General features: G+C 33.5%; 1 protein-coding gene across 2 annotated transcripts in view; it reads right to left on the reverse strand.

Annotated features, from left to right (window-relative positions):
- Positions 1-1,096, reverse strand: part of LOC111043437 (facilitated trehalose transporter Tret1) — a 44,224-nt gene extending 43,128 nt beyond the window's left edge. Inside the window, exon 1 of one of the 2 annotated variants that reach the window (XM_022328390.2) lies at positions 724-1,096. The gene's annotated coding sequence lies outside the window, so the exon portion shown is untranslated. The remainder of the gene's footprint in view (positions 1-723) is intronic. The other variant, XM_022328389.2, reaches the window with a different exon arrangement.
- Positions 1,097-14,706: the final 13,610 nt, after the last annotated feature.

Raw genomic sequence — 14,706 nt, forward strand, 5'->3', positions numbered from 1 at the left:
ATTTATTGAGCAATATCCAATTACATTGCAATAATGGAAGAATTTGTATTGCTGGAAGCTTCTTTAAGATTATAATATAATTGGAATAAGTGGAATCATGCTCATTCACATTCGAATGTGCTACACTACTGTAGTAGTAAAATAAATCTAAATCTATTGCAATTGATGGATTACGGTTATGGTTTTACTTTGTACTTGTAACGGTACCAGCCGCCACTTGTAGGAAATTTCCATTGAAGTATGAAACTATTTCAACACGCATGAATCCAAAAATAGAATTCACATTTAGTCAATAGGAGTCATATTTGTGACATTAATCCATTCGGATCCTCTGACTTCATTAAATTCCAGTGTGAAGAAATTTAGACAAGATATTACGTTTTTTAAAAGGTTTTTAAAGCAATATTTACTGTTTAAACCAATGATTTGAACATGATTTCACACGAACTCGGGATTTCAAGAACTGGATTTGAAAGTTGCTTCAACTTTCTCTTGATAGAAATCAATCCCAATAATTTCTTCATCATCAAGCATAAAGCTTAATATTTTCCTCGTGAACTTTCGGAGCGTTTGGCACTCTATCTATCGGAGTTCAACCAACTTTCTTACCAGTCCCCGTGCCCCGTAGCATGGCTACATGCGAAATCTCAGGAGGCTGCGCACAGTTAGAATAAAATTATACTCTAATTGAAAAAATGGATAATATACAAAATATGTACTTACATGTGACTCGCTGCATTATTTTGAACACAGCCGAATGCCTATAGACAGGGAGGAGCGATGCACTCAACATTATTAGTACAACTAAATACCCGGCAAAGTAAAGTCAATCTTTCTAGATCAAATATTTTTTTACAATCGTTATTCGAACAAACCGAACAAGAGTTTAAGATACAAAAAATAACTTAACAATAAACACTGGTGCTATACTGCCCTATGGTATTATTCAGACTGAGGATTGTCCGGTACTGGAATACACTATAAGTAATACAGTATCTCTGGCTGTTTGAACTCGGCCAGTCTACCTGAAGTTTCTCACTTTACTCTTCGGGCGCTCTCACTCACTCCTTCCACTGCCCAAGCAAGTTCTTCTGTCACTGAGCAGGTAACTGCGCCTAAATACAGGAACATCTCGATACGTTCAAACTGATTTGTTGCTTACAGATGAAACACATCCCAAAGTGGAGGTTTAGAGAATAATTGAGGTTCTGCAACTGAAAACTGACATTGGAGTGCGAATAATCCTGTAAATGCTGTATCATGTTCTTGTGAGTATTCTATGAACCGAATTATCAAATAATAAACTTAAATTAGTGCATGATAAAATTGAAAACAAGAGAATCCTACTATCCAAGCAAGAAAAATAGCAAATTATACTGATAAAAGGAGAAATTTGTAGGTACTGTAGGCCTACATGACAAGTTAAATTTAGTTTATCAATTGCTTTCCAATTTTGTGATAATGTTATCACAGAGTCAATAATTGATAACAGTGATAACATCGTAGTTATTGTCTATGAATCAATATATTCTATTTCCCTTTCCAAAAACTCGCATTCCCACAGAAGAGCTTCAAATAGAATCGCTTGATGGGAAAATTATATTCAATTAAAATACTTAGCCTATAGTTTCTTAATTTCCATCATTTTTCTCTTGCTCACAGAAATAGGAAGATCGGATCTCGATGAATTATGTGGAATGAAAGAAGATGCTATCTACTTGCTTTTTCAACTTTGAAAAAGTTAAATTATATTATTATGGAATTTTTTTCAAATGATAATTGATCATTCTCCTTATGATAAATTTTTAGTTGTTTTCATAAGGTCTCTTGTCTATTTGTTTTGAAAGGCTTTGAAATTTTTTTATATTAATACGGAGGTCATTTTTTCAACCTCCAATCAAATAAAATAATATTGTAAGATACAGCCAAGCGGTAGACAGGCAATCTTCACAGAGCTTTACAGCTTCTCATCCCTACCAAACGCCCTGTGATCTGTGCGGCCAGATCATCAATATCTTGTCGAGTAGACAAGATCAGGGTCTGCTTATAGACCCAGAAACACCTCATGTTTCACCTCTTAACCACCATTGAGTTAAGGGTTATAATATACTATTATAACAATCATGGTTATTCAGTTGTAACCTTTCAGTTGCATTTAATTTTAATTGTGTTATAAACTATTATAACAATCGGTTATTGTTAACAATCATGTTTCACCATTTGAGTCACCCGCCAAGTGCTAGTTGCGTAGCGTTGTTCGTTATTGCAAGCAAAATGCAATTGTTCAGCATAAATCTAAAGAAGGATGATTCAAATTTACGCAGAAAACGTTGAGTGATTATTTTGTGCGTGAATGGTGTCGGAAAATTAAAGCCATCAGTTGTAATGACTTCCGGAATCGATGTGATTGTTATGATGTGATTCATGGCAACTCGATCTCAAAGTGCTGGTGCAAATCATGAAACTATTATTTATTCTATTTTATTCAAAAGTAATGAAAATTATTCTACACAATAACTCTATGAAATGCGAAGTTTTCACTGAGCAAATTTCTACTTTTTATACTTCAACAAAACTTCAGTTTTAGATCACTAACGTGAAGGTTTGTATCCTTGAGCTTCCTCTCGGTAGTTTCCATCATTTTAATGCTATCAAATTGTTTCACTGAGATTCCATTTCCAATAACAGCCTATCCCAATAAACAGAAGTTTCAGATGAAAACCGATAGATGGATCGTGAAAAGATATCAACTCATTAGATTTGATAGCCGAATTGAATAATAATGAGTTATCGTACTCATCAACTCATGTAATGAGGCTTTCAATACAATCAATTTGTGATTTAACAACTATACTGTGCATGTTCATTTTGTTTGACGGCATATCATTCAAAATTATGATTCTAGTGAAGACTGATTATTATTATTTCTCTCTAACTGATTTATTGGAATTTACTGATCTGTTAATTCTAAATGAAAACAAACTTGAATTGGACCAATATGATAACAAATTATATTCAAATCTCAACATTTTAAACTGCAATCATAAAATTGAAATATAAATTTCACAAGATATCAAGGGCAAGTGAGCTGTATAATTTTTATCAATTCATTCTCATTTCTCAACGCTTTTTCCCATTGTTAGTCTAAAAAATAGTGAGTTTCAGCTTTCACTCCCCTCGAACTTTTCGAAGAATCCCTTGCATGACGAGGGAAATGTGCCAATGTGTTTGAATAATATACTCATCTTTCATTGTTCAACACTTCTCAGGAATGAAAAGCAAGTTTCGATGTACCGTAGCCTATTACAATGTTAAACAATGAAACAAATACAAGATTGGGATAATAGTAAGTTCATGGATCAGTGGAGATCAATCTTTCTCTCTTCATTCTGATGAAATATCAATAAAAAAATAAAATGTGGAATAGCTCATAATACAGTATAAACAATCTGATGAATTTTATTTTCTTCACCATCATTTCACCAGAGGGGGGGTTCGAGCACCCCTGAATGATTGATAAGTTTTCTTGTTGTTAGAAGTGTTTTGCAACAAGTCACAGCAAGTGTTCATTCAGAAACCTTGGACTCGGGGGGGGGGGGTCGAGCACGCCTGAATGATTGATAAGTTTTTCTTGTAGTCAGAAGTGTTTTACAACAAGTCACAGCAAGTGTTCATTCAGAAACCTTCGACTTGGGGGGGGGGGTCGAGCACGCCTGAATGATTGATAAGTTTTTCTTGTTGTCAGAAGTGTTTTACAAGTCACAGCAAGTGTTCATTCAGAAAAAAGGCGTAAACTGAGGGTGAGATTAGTGGGTAATTACCCCCACCATTTCAAAAATATTATCACCTTCCCCCACATGATGTATGTTCAGCTAAAATAAATACACGGATAACTTATGTATCAGTTCCAGACCTTTCGAGGATTGACCCCTCATCAATGTAAATCTTAAACTTCAGCTCATTTTCAGAATGTTGAGAGAAGAGCACTCAGAATCTCTTCAGGAAGGGTGTCATAAAGTGCCAAACTTCGACTGAATGATTCCAAATAGGTCTCTAATTATCACCTCAGGCTAAACCTATCGTCAAATTTTCCTTTTAAAAGAAATAAGTTATTCAGCTGTTTTCACCATACATTCCACCAAATCTATATATAGTGTAGGTATGAAATAAGACGATATTATAGATGGAAGAAGAATGAGAAGATAAGAAATAAAACCATTGAATACACTATTTCATCTGTGTCCACTCACAAGCAAAGTTAGCAAAGTATATGAAACTGGAAGCATGAGGAATAATTGAAATCTTGACAAACTGAAAACTCGACGTAATGAAATCTTGGAGAATTGAAAATAGGCCTATAACCATCCTCGGTAAATTGAGAATCTATATGCGAAATTTCAAGTTGATCAGTCCGATAGTTCAGACGTGATAAGCCAGTTCTTTCCTTTATTATTATTTATATTGATAACCTTCCAAAACTCAAACAAATATTTTCTCCCAATTTTTTAAAATATCGTCCTATTATAACTTCTTGTGCGAGAGATACAAAAAAAATTTGAATCTATGCTATTTAGATTGTATTCTTAGCTTCAAAATGATTTATGTCTTCACGCACTATACGTCAATAAAATGTGTTCTCCAGCACCCTCCAAAGAAAACCTTGTATGATTACTGGTGCGTTTTCCATATGCATGAGTTAACAAACTAGAACAGTAATAGTTATTTGTGCAACTAGTGCCCAAAGTAACACTTTGATAAACCGAAAGAATTTTTTGGTGCCTTGAGTGCAGCAAAGGAACTTTGCGCACGTATTTCACATTAAATGTTTCCTGCAGTTACCATTGAATATGAAAAGTGTGTAATTATAGGTAGAATGTCCTGAAAACCATGAAATGTTTGTTTGAATGATTTTATAATTTATAACAAATTCAATTTTAAAAATTGTTTTATTTCTAAGTTTTAAAATGTTCAATTTTTGAATTTTCAATTTTTTTATTTTAAAATGTTCAAACTTTGAAAATTTTAGTTTCAAATTTCTAAATTTTCAACTTTTTAAATTTGTGAAAGTTTTTTTAAAATTCTTATTCTTATAATTTATTAATCAGTTTTGAATATTTCTCTTGTCAAAATTACATTTAATTGTTTTCATTGAAGTTGGATATTCCCAGCCAATAGAAGAGACTGTGAATGGATTCGAACCCCCAACCTTATCATCCTTCTCAATGGGCCATATGAATAAAGTTGAGCATTTGCTTATTCTTCTAAAATATGGAGCATTTGCTTCATTTTCTATGAATAAACGTGAGCAAAGCCTTTTGCTCATGCACATCAAAAAAATAGTTTGAGCATTTGCTCAAAAGTAAAAGCTTTTGTTCAAAATTGTATGAATAAACTAGAGCATTTGCTCAACTTTTGAAGCAAATGCTTCAAAAAAGGTGAGTCTAATCTAGAGCAGCTTATCACCTTTTGCTCATAGTAAAAAATCAACTAATCCGTATGAGGAAGAGGAAACTATACCAGATACGATCACAACCAATAGTTCAGAACTATAAAACTCTTTTTAGATTCAACCATGATATACAGTATATCACCATTATCCCTACAAAAGAATAAATACAAAAGATAGTTATAAAGATAGCCATCACAAAATAGGAAATAGGCATTTAAGAAGATGAGAGTGTAGACGATTATAAGAAACTATTGATATTATAAGGATATGCTGAAGATTATTATAGAGATGACATTTTTTCACGCTATTATTACAAAGTTCTAAACTCAACTGAGCTAAAACTCTATTCATAAATAGAAAACAGAGCAGACGACGCAAACACAAGCGGTGCACCCTACTTGCATATTTAGCGCTTCCGTGAGCTATAAAAACAAATTAAGGCTACAAAAGCGAATCAGCTGAAGAAAAATCTTTAAAATTCGTGAGCATTTGCTCCAGAGCTCAGGAGCATAAGGTAAGAGTATAAGGTAAAGCTTATTCATATAAAAATGAGCAAATGCTTTTGCTTCTACCTTTTGCTCATGAGCAAAACCTTATGCTCCATGCTCTTGCTCATGAGCATTTGCTCTGGTTTTATTCATATGGGCCATTATTACATCCACCAGTCCAGTTTGCTCTCAATTGAGCTACTGAGCCACTCTCAGATAATTGAATGCTTGAAGGGGGTTTATCTTATGTAAGCATTAAAATGACTACCAGAGTCAGTGTTACCAACTTAATTTCGATTTTACCGCACTGGTCCTCTATATAACCAACTAACTATTTTGTGTTGTCATGCTGCAAATCTGGAGTACGCAAAGTACTTACTGTGAAAAGTGATTCTTTGCGGCCTGCAATCAGTGCAGAAATGGTCAATTTTCAAGGTATCTGTAGGAAAAATAGATTTTCCCATGACTACCATATGATAAAGACTTGCAACAGTATCAATCTTTCCGTTACAACAAGCCGAATAGGGATATTGATGACGGAAACAATGAAAACATTCGTCATAATTAAAATATTCTAAACGGAGGCCATAATTGGCTGAATTTTTTATATCGATTGCTACTCAGTTATTGTGAGAGATATCGGATTGGTTACTTCCATAGTGTTTATAATTTCTCAAATTATAATATTCAAGAGATTTATCTCATTCTAAGTACTCTTTTCGTGATTTCTATACTTCAAAACTTGAACCATATCAGGGACAAAATTCCACTTTCCAACTAGCAAATGTATTTGCAATGAACATTAACTACTATTATTGTGATAGTATTGTAGAATATTTCTGGATCTTCAAAATGACATCTAGTTGAGCTCTGTAAATCCATTTTCCAGGGCTGGGTCGTCATTGAAAAAAAGAGAACTGTACTGTTTGGAACGGAAAACACGCTTGTTTATCATGTGCCAAACCTAACAACCAGAAAACGCTGTATCTCATAACTCCTTGAAGGTACAGACTCACGAATGGTACCTATCTTGTGGCGGAATATGGAATGGCAAAATATCTTGAACGGTTTTCAAAGCACAAGCAATGTAACAAAACCCTGAACAATTTTGCGGTCATCTTGTTTCCGAGGTGTTTGCCTGTGATTTCAACTGATCATCATTGAGTTTCTTATTATACTAAGGAAGAAATTAAGACATCTTCCATGTCTCCATGTCTTAGGGCTGTGACCCGGAAATGATCACGGAAGTACATTTACGCCCGGACTATGATCTAAAATTGTGTTTCAATCTGAATATTTGCCTCAATTTTCAAATGTAATAATGCTCTTTTACCGCCACATTACGTTGATTTGGAGTTATTGCTTTAAAATCATAATAGTTTTTTGGTGTATATTGGGAAAATCACCCTCTATTAAAACTGTAATGAATTTATTTTGAGAGGAATTTTATCCTTTTTCAGAAACAAATTCATCGAAATCAACAATGTGAAGACAAAGGTTGAATATAAATTGTGAAGACAAAGGTTGAATATAAATATTTGTAAAGATTTTCACCTGTTTTATTCTTAGTTGGGCATTAATTTCTACAGAAAGGATGATATTTTTAAGCTTGGATGAAAGTTACTTTCATCTACACTGTTCTACCTTATACAGAGTTGGTGGAAAGTTTGGAAACAGCTGAATATTTCTTTTACAAGGGGAATTTGAAGATAGGTCTGATTAGTGATCCTACCATCTTGTAACCGTAATTTTGTATACAATTTAATTTTTTAAATGGGAAAGTTGTAATAATATAATACACATGATTTCGAAGCAAATTTTCGAGAGAGAAAATAAATGGCGTAAACCGTACATCGATATCTCAACCATTCAAAAGTTATTCTCATTCAAAGATTCTTATAAATCACACAAAAATGAAATAAATGAGTAGATTAAAAATCTGACGGGTCAAACTTTTCTGTTCAAAGTGCTGAATATGTAAATAGAAGTTACTAAAAGTGTTCACTGATACTTGAAGAAGTTAAATTTAATATTTTAGATTTTCTATGTACTCATTTCAGTTTTGTATGATATCATTAGTATATTTCAATGTAAATAGCTTTGAAACGGTTTGATATAATTATCTATGTGTGGTTTTCGCCATTTACTTTCTCTTGAAATTCTGTATCGAAAGAAATATCATATTACCTCCTCCCTATTTAAAAAATGAAGTTGGATTTAAAATAGCGGTTCCAAGATGGCGGACCATAATTTTGAAAAGCAGTTTTTTATATTCAAATAGGATTCGCAATCAGACTAATCGTGAAATTTCCCTTGTAGAAGGAATATAAAATTTCCCTCCTAAAAGAAATTTAATAAAACCTTTTTCATCAGAAAAAATATAGATAGAACAAATTCGCATTCAAAATACACGCCAACAATGTCAACAGCTGATTGGGATGGCTGCAAGATAATACGCAAAGTATTAAGAGTACGCAAAGTAATACTTAGCGCACTAGAGCGGAAAAGTGATTCTTTGCGTTCTGTAATCAGTGCAGGAATGGTCACTTTTCAAGGTAACTGTAGGAAAAAGTGTTTTTTATTTGAGTGTTTTGTTATTTAAAGAAAAACAAGACCTTCAATACACCTCTTGATTGACATTTGATAAAATTATTCTAATCATCTCACTCTCCGATTGATGAAACGAAACTTTCGTTGGAGAAGTCTTTTTATTTTCTCAAATCATTTCGATACCGGTACGCCTGGGCATATGAGAAAACGAACATAAGTAACAGAGATTAAACAGAGATTTTATTGCGTCAACACTCTCGACTGATCGGTCCCGAGAGCAGCGCAGCCGTTCTCCACTGTGCAAGAGCGCAACAGAGTTCTCCACGACCACCAACCAGTCTCTTGTCTCCTCATAGAAGAATTCGCATCGCAGCGACGCTCCACACAAACAGGTTTTGCGGAACAGCCTTGTTGCCCCGTCAATATTATATACGCTGGATGGTATTCTCTCCACCAGCATTTATACATTTATCCAGCCTTATCCCAGCATGTTTATAATCCGAAGCTCTGCATACAAAAACTGAACATCGTTATGAACCTACATAATAGCAGAATAAAGCCAACCAAGTGCCAACCAACATTCCTATCTTCGCACTTCCTTCTTCTTGTTTACCGTTTTCCCTAATTATCACACATCTGTTAGCTGTGACTGTGACTAAACATTAGCTGCTTTGAGCAGATACAACCAAACTCTGCGCCTATTGAAGGAAAACTAGCAACTTTTAGTTCTAAGATTGTCAACATGTTGGCAATCTTATGAATTATTGGACAATTCAATTTTAGGAACAACTTCTTTGATTCATTTGTCTCAATGTTAGGTAGATATCTAATGTTATCATTAGATATAATCTAATGTTATCATTAACATATTTCAACATCACAATCTATTACAACTTATGATTTGAAGTATCTCAATAAATCCTTACAAAATTCTGATCCGTGAAGGATGTAAATAGTTTATGCGTTTTAAAGTACTATATTATGTGAGATAATTTATATGTGATATTTTTCTAAATAATATGTCAATATATGTAATAGAAGATTATTGGAAATTCTGGTCAACCAACTGCTGGAATATTATTACGGTACCTATAATAATTATTTAAAACATCCAATAAAATCTATATAAATAGAGCTAAGAACTTCTGCTACTACAAATATTGGCCAAAGAGCTAAATAGCTGAAGAATTTAACAGAAAAATTCAACAAAAAAAAATTTGTTATTATTGATTGATGTCAATCAACTCCATATGGAAAAATGATTTGTGAAACAACTTTGAAAAAACATCTTGTTGGAAAAAAATTAATTCAATTTCGTCAATCAATAAAATAATTATATTTTGCTGAGTAGATTGAGCTAGAGGTGATGCCTACATAAGTTCTACTTTTTTTGTGAGAATATCAAAGATGAGAGATGAGAGGACCTATAGCTCTTGGTGGGTTCCGAAGTGATGTTGTACTTAATGTTATACTATATAAACTATCAGAACTATCATCATAGAAATGATTTTGAATCACATTGCAGGTGCAATAGACTACACCAAGTTCACTGGCAGATACAGTCTTTTGTGCTCAATTATTATAATTTTAAGGAAGGGCAAGAATGATAAATTAATAGCCTTTTAATGAGTTTTAGTGGCCTTGTCAAATTGAAGACATGTCATTTTTATTGAACTATATATGTGTTCATGCTTACATATTATTAATTGCTTACATATCATAAGTTGTATTCACTTATTATACTGACTCCGATTTCGATGAATTTGAGTTTTAAATTTGAATAAATCAATTGAAAGATTGATTAATCTTCTTCTTTACAACTCAGATACTTTGTAAATTGCTATTCATATTCAAATGAGAGTTTGATAATAATTTGAATGGATAAGCTTTGTTTATCAATTCCACTTTGTATCTAATAGTCGAAATATCAGAAAATGCTTCCCGCAACATTGTGCACTCATCTCTATTTTTAGAAATATTTTTTCAAACCGACAGCCGTGCACTCTAGAGGTTTTTGTCAGTTCATGCTTAGCCAATTCTCAGGTCAATATAAAGCTTCAGCTTAAGATGATTGGCGGGCCAAGGCGAAGATGAATTTATCGATTGTAAGTGGTCGACCTTGCTATAAGAACCTGGTTCCTCACAATTCTTGGAATTTGGTTGAAGTTGAAAAACAATCGAATGTATTTTGTCCATTGACGGGGGGGGGATGCTCAGACTAATAAATGAAGCTACGAAATTTGTGTAGATGGGAGTTGAAAGGTAATAAATATGGTGTGAAGTATACAAATTCAAAAATTGCTCGATTTTCCACAATCAGTGATTTTCCTAGAAAATCTATTTCCAAACTAAAAATCGAATTCAGTATTATTCTATTATAATCGAGAATTTTCATGCATTACAATACAGGGTACAGCAGTTACAGTACCATGAATCATAATTTTACCTGATAGTTGTGAGCATCTAAAATTCATATTTATATATCAAAAAATATACATACATATAAACTTTCAATTTTTTGAAAAATATCTTGAAATAATGTATATCATTTTCAACTGAATAATTTGATAAAAGTTAATATAATTGATGATTTTCCGAGAAAGAAAGATTTTTAAAAATGTATGAATTCAGGGCTAATTTTTTACGATGGTGTGATCACCGAAACTAGTGGTTAAGTTACAATTTGTAGTCTTATTTTATTAATTTTTAAGGGTACTATAATTCTATTTTATAAATATGGAACCTATACGAATACGTACAGAATTGATGCTAAAGTGTACGCAAAAATGCAGGCCCCTACATTCAAGCATTTGTAATCAGCCTCTACCAAAACGTCTTCCTCAGGTATGAGCCTTTTTTCTTCCTTTTCTTCCATTTGCTTCCACCAGTCAATTACATCGTTCCACCTCTCCACGTTTCACTTTGGCATGCCTTTACGTCCAATATTCTTTTTTGGAAAAAGTATTGGCTAATTAAACATCTTTAAAAGGTATATATATGAAATGAATGACCAATTTTCAAAGAAGAGATCGATTCTCCGCAGCTTACTTTGACCTTGATTAATTGCCTGGATCTTCTCAGCTTTAATAATCGTTTACTCGTGCTTAAACTCGGTTCGAAATATACTCCCTTGTAGTTGTAGATATATTTTGTTTTTCGTATAAGAAGTTATTGTTTTCGAGTATGAAGTTATTTTGTAACAATCTTGAGCATCATCATTGTTTTCAGACTCCTTGAAACGATCTTGCCAGATACGAACGTCATGAACGCAGTTGTTGACCATTTTCCTCAGTGGAGGTGATTCATCACTGCAACTTGTCTGAAAAACAAGAAGATCTCGTGTATTGGAAGACCAGTAACAGGAATTGCATAGAAAAAGTTAAACTTTTCAAGATAACATAACGTCACACATAATAGAGTCCAATCTCACCGTGAAAGGAATGCACAATGCTGTAACTAGTTCACCAACGCTCTAAAATATCTTTTTTATCATCCATATCAAAATATCAATGCTCTTACTTCTTCCCTCTTCCTCCTTCTATGAAATTCATTTCTTAAAACATTCTGGAATTTTTCCATGACAACTCTTCTCTATTATTATTTCTGTATACCTGTCATAGAATAGTTTCTCTATTCTTATTCAATATTTTTAGATTTGAACGCATTTTCTGAAACTAACTTCTGAAATAAATCATTCAATGAATTGTTCCATGAGTAATTTATCAAGTTCATTCAAACGAATTTCATCAGAAATATTATCTATATTGTGATTTCAACTCTAGTTATTATAATCAAACACTTATGCCCGGTTTCACCTACTTTGGCCAAGGCATTTGAACATGGTTAAAATCTATCCGATAATCAAATCAGCAATAATTCGTTCCACTAACACCAGTTACGGTCCAACCACGGTCAAACCAATGGTTGAGTTTGACTGCCGCCGAACGGGCGATCAAATTATTTGAACACGGTAAAAAGACTGGTTCGATCAATTTCCTTGCTTGTTTGTGGGTTATGTTTTTCACGCAATGAAAAATTTCAAAGTTTTTAGTGCGATTGAATTTAGTTGTAGTGAGTTATTTATTAGGTTCATTCTCGGAATATTTTGATTAATAAATTATTATAGTATAGAAAATAAAGGAAGATTTTGAAAAAAAAAATTTGCTTTACTCTATATTATTCAACCCTTAGATCAACCTTGCTTCTCCAATATATCTCATTAGAATTGGAATGTTCTTTTGTTCGTAAAGAAATTGTCAAAATTTATGGTGATTTGTAAATCTCTTTTTACGAGAGTATTTAATTCATATTTGAAATATTATTATAAATTATTATACAAAAGTCTGTGCCAGGGGCGTATATAAGAAGGGGGCCCGCCCCGAAATAATGCATATAAATCAGTACAGTAATTATTACAGAAAAAAGTACAGTAATCTGAACTTTTGACGGCCTGACGGTAAAGTAAAAAGGGCATTCAGCGCAAATTACCCTCTGAATATGAGCAGCAAAACTGATATTAAGTATCATGGGGCCTGGAGTGTTACTATATTTACTATATTACAGCATTTAATTTGGATTTTCGTTTAATAATAATTATCAATTCTTTAGCATTTGAATAATTGCAATATCTCAGTAATTTCCATCCATCAAAATCAGATTTAGCCAATAGCAAGCCAGCAAACATGTTGGCCAACTTCAGAAAAGTACAGCTACAAGAGTTGACCATGTTCAGATTTGACCGACGGAGTTTTGATTAATTCCGAGGTTGGTGGATTAGTTGTATGTTCGAACGAGTGATCAAATTTTGACTAAGGTCTAATTGACTATGGCTAGGCTATATTTGATCAAGGTTGGTGAAACCGGGCATAAATTTTCATATCTATCGATGGCTTTCGCCTTCAATGGATGAGCATGATTGTTATAAACTATTGAAGAAGAGTGATCATCATACGAAGGCAGAGATGGAAGATCCATCTGTGAATATACTTGTAATCTCGTAAGTATACTCGTAGATCACGTCTACAACCGAGACCACTGATTAGAAAAGATTTTTGCCCAGCAAAATGTATGCGCCACACAGAGTGATTTGCGAAACTTTTGCACATTTACAAAATATTAGAAGCTATAATTAACAACAATATGTGTGAAAACGGTTGGTGTCTTGCTGAGAAACGTCATTGCCACATACTTTCAAGCTAATCCAAATCAATAATCAAGTGGTATGTGACTACTTGTTAGAGTTATGTATGTTACATGGTTATGAGAGTAAGTGGAATGGTGGCCAAGGAAAGAGCGCCCCCTTTTCGTTGAACTTTCTAGAAGCTCCATCGTCAGAATGGATGAGCAATTGATTCATGATTCATGGCACGTAAATCCCCTGGGTCACAGAATTTTTCTCAGTTTAGCTGTAGAAACTCTTGACATCTGATAATGTTATTATTTTTCAAAGCAAGTTCCAGTCAAAAGTGTTATGACCTGCCACTCCAGTCATCACTGAAGGAAGAAACCTGCGAGCTCTGATGTCGGGAATTCAATGCGTTATTATTTGTAGAGAAAAAAGCTATGAAAGGCATATATATAAATAATATATTAACTTACCGTTATTACCCGTCTTTCGGAGAAGACGATAAGCCGTCGTTCCTGATTACTTAAAAAGTAGTCTTCATCTCTCATCATCGTCTCTCTCACTAATTACCCACGCACAAGCCTAAGAGATTATGTGGACATCACCCTCAGTATTAATAATTGGAAAGCATCCTTATGTTATGAAAATTTTGAGAAGTGTTCATTGTAAAGCGTGACCTATTTGATCAGGTCTATTCCATTTTTAGCTCAGTTATCCGATAAATGGATGAATGTACTTATTATAATCATTTAATAGTATATTTCGCACCTAGGGCCGAAAATGAGACTTTGCCGGCTCGAAATCGGTTTTCAAGTCCGAGGCCGTAGGCCGATCTGAATTTGGCCAATCTGAATGTCAACGTCAACAATGCTTGTTGTCGACTTCGGAAGTTTAGGTTAGAAGTGCTATCCTACTCTGAAAATCGAATTTGAATAGTTTATAATATATATCTTATCTGTATTTTATTCATCCAAATAACATGATAGTATCTTATTGCAGAATACTTATTCAATTCTAGAAGCATAAACTGATTCCGTTTCACAAACCATTTTGTAAACACGTTCACATCAAATCAGAATCAGCTGACTTCAAGG

This window comes from Nilaparvata lugens, chromosome 1 (genome assembly GCF_014356525.2).
Source record: "Nilaparvata lugens isolate BPH chromosome 1, ASM1435652v1, whole genome shotgun sequence".
Taxonomy (NCBI): Eukaryota; Metazoa; Arthropoda; class Insecta; order Hemiptera; family Delphacidae; genus Nilaparvata; species Nilaparvata lugens.